Source organism: Schistocerca nitens, chromosome 6 (assembly GCF_023898315.1).
Source record: "Schistocerca nitens isolate TAMUIC-IGC-003100 chromosome 6, iqSchNite1.1, whole genome shotgun sequence".
Taxonomy (NCBI): Eukaryota; Metazoa; Arthropoda; class Insecta; order Orthoptera; family Acrididae; genus Schistocerca; species Schistocerca nitens.
The window spans coordinates 569521108-569527423 of NC_064619.1; positions in this window are offsets into that span (position 1 = coordinate 569521108).

The following is a 6316-nucleotide window of genomic DNA, read 5'->3' on the forward strand; positions in this document are numbered from 1 at the left end:
ATACGAGGTGCATTCAAGTTCTAAGGCCTCCGATTTTTTTTCTAATTAACTACTCACCCGAAATCGATGAAACTGGCGTTACTTCTCGACGTAATCGCCCTGCAGACGTACATTTTTACAACGCTGACGCCATGATTCCATGGCAGCGGCGAAGGCTTCTTTAGGTGTCTGTTTTGACCGCTGGAAAATCGCGGAGGCAATAGCAGTACGGCTGGTGAATGTGCGGCCACAGCGAGTGTCTTTCATTGTTGGAAAAAGCCAAAAGTCACTAGGAGCCAGGTCAGGTGAGTAGGGAGCATGAGGAATCACTTCAAAGTTGTTATCACGAAGAAACTGTTGCGTAACATTAGCTCGATGTGCGGGTGCATTGTCTTGGTGAAACAGCACACGCACAGACCTTCCCGGACGTTTTTGTTGCAGTGCAGGAAGGAATTTGTTCTTCAAAACATTTTCGTAGGATGCACCTGTTACCGTAGTTTCCTTTGGAACGCAATGGGTAAGGATTACGCCCTGGCTGTCCCAGAACATGGAAACCATCATTTTTTCAGCACTGGCGGTTACCCGAAATTTTTTTGGTGGCGGTGAATCTGTGTGCTTCCATTGAGCTGACTCGCGCTTTGTTTCTGGATTGAAAAATGGCATCCACGTCTCATCCATTGTCACAACCGACGAAAAGAAAGTCCCATTCATGCTGCCGTTGCGCGTCAACATTGCTTGGCAACATGCCACACGGGCAGCCATGTGGTCGTCCGTCAGCATTCGTGGCACCCACCTGGATGACACTTTTCGCATTTTCAGGTCGTCATGCAGGATTGTGTGCACAGAACCCACAGAAATGCCAACTCTGGAGGCGATCTGTTCAACAGTCATTCGGCGATCCCCCAAAACAATTCTCTCCACTTTCTCGATCATGTCGTCAGACCGGCTTGTGCGAGCCTGAGGTTGTTTCGGTTTGTTGTCACACGATGTTCTGCCTTCATTAAACTGTCGCACCCACGATCGCACTTTCGACACATCCATAACTCCATCATCACATGTCTCCTTCAACTGTCGATGAATTTCAATTGGTTTCACACCACGCAAATTCAGAAAACGAATGATTGCACGCTCTTCAAGTAAGGAAAACGTCGCCATTTGAAGTATTTAAAACAGTTCTCATTCTCGCTGCTGGCGGTAAAATTCCATCTGCCGTACGGTGCTGCCATCTCTGGGACGTATTGACAATGAACGCGGCCTCATTTTAAAACTATGCGCATGTTTCTATCTCTAGAAAAAAAATCGGAGGCCTTAGAACTTGAATGCACCTCGTATTTTGCCGCAGTGTCTTAATGGATACGTTCGTCGTACGTCCCACATTTATTTCTGCGGTTATCTCACGCAGTGTTACTAGTCTGTTAGCACTGACAACTCTACGCAAACTGCGCTGCTCTCGGTCGTTAAGTGTAGGCCGTCGGCAACTGCATTGTCCGTGGTGAGAGGCAATGCCTGACATTTTGGTATTGTCGGCATACTCTTCACACTGTGGATATCGGAAAATTGAATTCTCTAACGATTTCCGAAATGGGATGTCCCATGCGTCTAGCTCCAACTATCATTCCGCGTTCACAGTCTGTTAATTCCCGTTGTGCGGCCATAATCACATCGGAAACCTGTTCACATAAATCACCTGAGTACAAATGAGAGCTGCGCCAATCCACTGCCCTTTTATACCTCGTGTAGGTGATACTACTGCCGTCTGTATATGTGCATATCGCTATCCCATAACTTTAGTCACCTCAGCGTACTTGAGGAAGAGTACCGTAGCACGGGGTTCAGACTTTAGCGAACTCTACTCTCATAAATATGAAACAAGATTGTGAGAAGTGAGGTTGTAGATTACGACGAAGCGATGATACTGATGAGGCATCTGGAATGAGTCTTTCACAGTGTGTTGTAAACTGAACCCAGTGGAATTTGCACCTGGAAAAGGTCGAGGAAACGTCCGTTAATCCTGCTGTCCGAACCGCGCAACTTACCAGGAAGGGAAAAGAGCTGAGGGCTATTACCTGGAGTACCTACTGGAAGTGATCAATCAAGAACTGTAATAAACTGCCTATTGGCTTCTGTCTCGGGTTCTTCGGCCGACGTTCATCTAATGATTTTTCTGACGTTTCGCCAGTACGAGTGGCTGGCATTGTCAAAGCTTCACCCTCCATTGCCGGTGGTGAACTGGAGCCGAGCTCGCGGCCGCAGACTGGCGCGCCAACGTCCGAGGGCTTCTCCGCGGTCATTTCCGGTGCGGTTCTCCTCTTGCTACCTTCGACGGTCGTGCGCTCCAGTACGGGAAGCCAGAATCCGTTTACCTTAAGGCTTTCCTCTTTCTTGTTGAAACTGTTCGCGTGTTTTTGTATTTCTACAGCTTCTCTGAACAAGCGCGTGTGATAGTGCTTCTCTACAGCCAGAACTTCCGTGTCGGTGAATTTTATTACGTGGTCGGTCTCATTCAGTGCGTGCCCTGCCACGGCCGATTTCTCCACCTGCCCCAACCTGCAATGTCGCTTATGCTCTTTGATCCTGGTGTTAATTGATCCTCCAGTCATTCCGACATAAACTTCTCCGCATGTGCATGGTATACGGTATATTCCCGATATTGCAAGTGGGTCTCTTTTCTCCTTCGCCGATCTAAGACACTCTTCGATCTTCCTTGTCGGTTTGAAAATCATCTTTACGCCATGTTTGCGCAATATACGGCCGATTCTGTCCGTCACTCTGGGAATGTATGGCAGAAAGGCCGTACCCGACATTTCTTTTTCTGGTTTCTTACTTCGCCGAGTGTCTGGCTGTGTTACACTTCTAATATAATTTGTGGAGTACCCATTGCTCCTCAGAACAGTTTCCAGGTGTTGCATTTCTCGTTTGAGGTGTTGCGGCTCACATATTCGTCCTTCTCTCGTTACGAGCGTATTAATCATGCCTCTTTTCTGGCTCGGGTGGTGGTTTGACAGTTTGTACAGGTATCGGTCCGTGTGTGTCGGTTTGTTTTCGATACACGCTGCGTCCCAGGTTTTCGCCGTTGCTTGTGACCAGCACGTCTACAAATGGCGAGCTCGGCTCCAGTTCACCACCGGCAATGGAGGGTGAAGCTTTGACAATGCCAGACACTCGTGCTGGTGAAACGTCAGAAAAATCGTTAGATGAACGTCGGCCGAAGAACCCGAGACAGAAGCCAATAGGCAGTTTGTTAACTAGTGGCCACGAAAGCCTTAACGATTTTGTAAGAACTGCAATGCCATAATTTTTACCATTGAAAGTGATCGTAATTTATTTTATTTTCTATCAAGTGTAATTAAAAGGTTTTTACCTATTACTAAATTTGAAAAACTAAAATACGGAAAATAAAAATGAAATTGTAAAGACGGAATAAAAAGTCACATCCCCCCCCCCCCCCCAATGCCAATCTGGCCCAACTTCGCTAGTACAAAGAACTGAATGCAGCACGTCATCTGTTTTTGTATACGAAAACACCGAGTTAATGACACACGAAGCTCTGTCCAGAAAAGATAACACGAATGCAATAGAGCAGTGCCTTTGTAAACTGTACTGTGTGTTAGGCTTACCATGGTAGCTGTTGCACGGAAACAAGTGGGTATGGGTCCAAGATAACAAACCCTCTTGCAGATTTAGTTGATTTTGTGGTTGCCACCTTGCGTATCACTCATGAGTGCTCGTTAAAAGACTGCGATAGTGTTAATGGCCTCTGGGCCGGAGACGCACGTTAGACAACTGCACAACTAGCCAATTAGTGCTCATTGTGTTTCCGCGTGCTGTGTAAACTTCCGTCATAGTTGAGCGTTCTACAGTGTTTTACGTGCATGAAACTGCGATGGACTAATTTCTGTGGTACTCCGGCTGTTCTGTGACTTTTCTCATAATGACTGAAATACCTAGAAGGCTCCCAGTGTTCCACAAACGGGCAAGGGACCTTATTTTTAAAGTGTATTTCTTCTTCAAACACGAGGCAGATTCAGGCGAGCCGTCTGCGACTTTACCATGGTGCAGGAACGTAACGTAGTTGCTTTCTATGTACTTTAAGCCAAGTTGACAACGGCGTAAGACACGTTTGGCACGCATCTTTGTCACAGAATGTTATGACGTGTATGCTGCGTAACTACAGAACGCCAGGACCGGTGTCATCGAAACTAAGTATGAATCTGAATAAACTTTCTGGAAAAAATACCGAGTGGGAGGAGGGTTGAAATAAGGCACCGCTTGGAGTGGTGGTTGGGGTGAGGTGGAGGTGACGTGTTAAAGTAGTCGAAAACCACCGAAACAAGTGTTTAATATGCAGTTTTCGATTTAGCTACGCTGTTAGATTGATGGCAGTATCTATGGTGTTAAACCCCAGGAGTTTGTTGGAGATGAGTAGGAGGTGACATGAAAGTGGTGGAAAACGAAGATCCTGAAATTTCAAGAAAGCGCAGTCCGAGTCCATTAGTGGTAAAAAGTTGAGAGGTGGCATGAGCCCCCTCTCATATTTCTATCTTACGACTCTCCTCTCTATTTGCATGCGGTGGAGGGCTGCTATTCCTTCACACGCGGACATCCCACGCAGCGTCTCTCGTCACCCGGGTGGTCCGGTGACAGGCGGGTTAAGCCGACGTGTGTGAGGCAGTCGAGTGAATGCTTTGCAGACGCCGACATTGTCAAGAGACACGCCCGCTGGGGTGTGAAGTAGCGGCTGGGCTAGAGGTTCCGTTACTTCGGAGAAACTTAGCGAAAACACTTTCTGGCGGGCTACCAGCGAGGCGTGGGAATGACTTGTGTACCCTGGCAGTTGTGGCGGGAAAATTCCCGCACTTTCTGCAAAATAGTAACGGTGATTGGTTTGCTCAGGGCATAGCGCCGTGACGTAGCAAAATCAGCACAGAAATTGGCGCCAAGAATCTCCATTGGTGGAATGGTAGTGCTCCGGCAATGGAGTGGAATTTCCGCCGGTTTTCGAGTTGCTGATTGGAACGTTTAACCTCGGCCACTGTCGTGGGGGCGGAAATGTTCTGTGTTCGGCCTGTACGGGTGCTCTTGTGGGGAGTAGGCAGTCGCCTCTCGGTCGAGGACGTCGAAGCAACCAGCCCTCGCCTGCGGTACGCCAGATCGTGTTCTGGGAGATAAGAAGACCGTTTGGTAATGTACGTCCGCAGCACCGGCAGATAGGGATTTTCCTAGGTGACAATCAGAGCTCAGCAGAGCGCGCCTGTTCATCCTTTTCTAACTTTGTTCTGTTTCGAGTAGCAGCAATTACTGTTGGGGTAGCTGTGTGTCTCTCTTGAGATTTGAGTGGAAAGGAATTGGCTCCACATACCACCTCGTCTTAAACCTCACGATCTAGTTTAGGGACAACTTCACCTTTACAGTGTTTGTATGAATCTCCAAATTTGAGCCAATTTGATGTATTATATTTCCTGTGTTTCTTTTACTATTCAGTGTTTAGTCTTAATAAATCATATTGTTATTTTGGACAGAACTTTCATTCTGTTAATCGATAGAGCAACCCTATCATTCCTCACTATGCTAATGAAACCTTTGTTTATTTAACTTATTTATAAAATTAAATTATTGCAGGTGCCAAACTCTCTTCTACTCCACTGGCAGGGTTGATTAGAGTCAGTTCGCGTATTTTTTTTATCCTTGTGCAACAGCAAAAGTCGGAGTTAGAATAGGGGGGGCTTAGAGCATGATTTACATATGTGGATTCTAGTAGAATTTAGTGATAAATACACTGCTAGCCCCGGCACCTCGCAAAGTCTGTCATAAATGTTTTGCTCGGTCCATTTTTTGAGCTCGTCGGTCACAACTGAAGGTCGGCCTGATCGTTCTCCATTATGAATATTCATTCATCCGCCATTAAACATGATCTCTAGTATGGATAGGGACTGTGACTGCTGTGGTCAGTGGCGAGCTTAGTTACGCTTCACTCACAGCTCCAGGCATTGCTGGCTTCAGCCACGCAACTTGAGGCTGTTACCAATGGGCATCACTGTGAGGGGCCAGACGTGACGGACGTCCAGCTAGTTCCACATGCCCCAGACAGATCGACTGCTGTGGCTGCCCCTGTGAGTGCCTGCACTGGTGTTGACTCCTGGGGTCGAGTAAGAGGTCGTTCCAGTGAGTGGCAGACAGCGAATAACTTTCCAGAGAGCCGATATAATGGTCCCACTCGTTCGTCTGACGAACAGGTATCAGGCGCCATCTACATCTGATAAAGATCCTGAGCCATGAGCGGTCGTTTGACCTGTTCCAGAGGAAGTCTCTTCACCTGCAGAATCTGGGCAGTTACAGA